A 2,500-nucleotide genomic window follows, 5' to 3' on the forward strand; every position below is an offset into this window, starting at 1 on the left:
CGCGCGAGCGCGGGAGGGGAGGGGTGCCGGCACGGCCCCTCCCGGAGGCGCTCTCTCGCCTTCTTCGTCTCGCTCGCCGGCCGCGCCGCGGCCCGCCGTCGCGACCTCCGCCGCCCGTCCTCCGGTCGGCGGGGAACCGCCGCGTCCCCGCCGCGGCTCCGCTTCTCGCCTCCGCTGGCGCCCGCCGCCGGACGGCGTCCCCGCCCCCGTCCTCCGGGGACCGATCCCCCGCGCGCCCGCTCCCCGCCCTCGCCTGGGCGAGAAGGGGGGGAGGGGGCCGCGGCGGCCCCCGGGGGCGAGGCGAGGGGCGCCGGCCCGGTCAGAGCGCGGGCGGCAGCGCGCGGGAAGGGTCGCGCCGCCGGCGCGGGGCGCGGCGACGCCCGCCGCCGGCCGAGCCCCGCTCGGTCCGAAAGGAAGCGGCGAGCGGCGGCAGCGGCGAGCGGCGCCGGCGGCCGGCCGCGAGGGCAGCGGGGAGACGAGAGCGAGGGCCTTCGGGGCCGGGGGAGGCGGCTCCCCCGGCTCTCCCCGCGCCCAGGCCGGGGGCGGCTGCGCAGCCGGCCCCGCGCCTGCCCTGCCGGCCCGGCCGCGCGAGGCGGCGAGGGGTCTCCGGGCGTTCCGGGATGGCGCGCGGGCGCCTGGCGGCGCGGCGGCGGCGGCGCGCGTCCCCCGTCTCTTCTCCGCGCCCCGATCCTCCCCGCCGAGGGGAGCCGGGGCGGGGGGCGGGGGCGGAAGGGCTGCGCCGCCGCCGTTGGCCGCCCTCCGGCGGGCGAGGCGACCGCCGGGCGGCCTTCCCGCGCGAGCGGGCGGCCCGAGCCGCGGCTCTCCTCCCGGGCGCAGCGCCGGGCTGCTGAGGGAAACCCCGGGCCCCGGGAAGGAGGACGAGGCTGTGGCGGCGGACGTCGGGCGCGCCCCCGCGGGCGGACGCTCCCCCGAAGGCGGCAGCGGGGGAGGCACCCCCGCGGGGCCCAGAGGTCGTTTCCCTCACCCCAGGGCCAGGTACCTAGCGTCCGCGCTCTCCCGCGGCCCTCCCTCGCCGTAGCGATACACAGGGGGTCGAAGGCCGCGGGGGGCCGGGCGGAGGTTTAAAGACTCGGGCGGCTCGGCGCGGCCCGGGGGTCGGGCCGGGCGGCGCCGCCGTCGTCGTCGTCCTGCGCAAGGGGGCTGGAGTCTCTCCGCGGAAGCTCCCGGGCGCAGGGACGGACGGCCGGCCGTCGCCCGCGCTCGCCCCGCGGGCGGCCGTGCCGGGGAGGGGTTCCGCTGCCCCCCCCTCTCCGCGGACCGGTCTCGGCGGAGAGACCGCGGCGCGGCCGGCCGTGTCCGGCCTCGCCCGCCTCGAAACGGGGCGACCCCGGCGGGAGCGCGGGCTCCCCGCCGGGGGCGGGCGGGTCCCCGCGGCGGGGGCTCGCCCGGGAGGCGCGCCGCCGCGCCTCCGCGGCGCGGCTGCGGCGCGCCGCGGCTCCGCTCCCTCCCTCCCTCCCTCCGTCCCCCGCCCCGGCGAGCGCTCCGGCGGCGGTCTGCCGCCGCCGAGCGCCGGCGAAGGCGGCACCCCGTGCCGAGCGGCGGCGTCGCCGCTCGGCCTGCCGGCCGGCCGGAGGGCGCCCGCCGCCAGGCGCGGCCGTCCCGGCCCGGGCCCCGTCCGCCGCCCTTCCCCCGCCGCCCTTCCCGGCGGCGCCGGGCGAGCGGGCGGGCGGGCGGAGGCGTCCCGCTCCCGGTCTCCGCGTGGAAACGGGGAGAGCGGGCGTCGCCCCCGCCTCAGCGCCGTCCGCTTTCCGCGCGGCGCGCGCCCGCGGAAGGCGGCGAGGAGCGGCGGCGGCGGCGGTTCCGGGCGGGCGGCCGCCGCGAGGCGGCGGCGGGCCGCCGTCCGGCGCGGCCGCGGGCGGCGCGTCGCCGGCTCGGGCTCCGGCGGTGGCCGCCTCCGGCGCGGCGGCGGAGGCCGCGGCCGGGCGCCGGCGGGGCGGGCCGGAGCCGCGGGAGAGGGGAGAAGGACGTCGCGGCGCGGCGGAGCCGTCGCGCGCGGGGGGGCCGGCGGGGCGTCCCGCGTCCCCGAGGAGAGGCGGGCAGGCGGCGCGGCCGGGGGCGTCGTGGGCCTCCGCGCGGAGGCCGGGCCGAGCCCGGGCGCCTGGGCCGCCCCCCGAAGCGAGCGAGGCGCTCGTCTCCGCCGGTTTGGGCCGGGAGCGCGGGCTCCCGGCGCCCTCGCCGCTCGGGGCTTTTTTTTTTTTTTCTCCTCGTCGTGTGTCGGTACGGTCAGTCGAGGCGAGGCGGCCCCGTCGTTCTCGCCCCGCCGCGCCGCGCCGCGTCCCCTGCGGAGGGGGCGGGCCGGCGGGCGGGCGGGCCGGCGGGCCGCCGCTGTCCGGAGGGGCCGCTCCCGCGGAGCGGTCCCGGCCCTCCCGCGCGCGCGGGGCGGTGCCGAAAAGCAGACAACTCTTAGCGGTGGATCACTCGGCTCGTGCGTCGATGAAGAACGCAGCTAGCTGCGAGAATTAATGTGAATTGCAGGACA

The 2,500-nt window shown here is 83.4% G+C and overlaps 1 non-coding gene across 1 annotated transcript in view; it reads left to right on the forward strand.

Annotated features, from left to right (window-relative positions):
• Nucleotides 1-2,419: 2,419 nt before the first annotated feature.
• Nucleotides 2,420-2,500, forward strand: part of LOC141478208 (5.8S ribosomal RNA) — a 153-nt gene continuing 72 nt past the window's right edge. Inside the window, exon 1 of the ribosomal RNA XR_012463871.1 lies at nt 2,420-2,500. This exon is cut by the window's right edge and continues 72 nt beyond it. This is a non-coding gene — a ribosomal RNA (5.8S ribosomal RNA).

The sequence above is a fragment of the Numenius arquata genome, unplaced genomic scaffold (assembly GCF_964106895.1).
Source record: "Numenius arquata unplaced genomic scaffold, bNumArq3.hap1.1 HAP1_SCAFFOLD_1496, whole genome shotgun sequence".
Lineage (NCBI taxonomy): Eukaryota > Metazoa > Chordata > Aves > Charadriiformes > Scolopacidae > Numenius > Numenius arquata.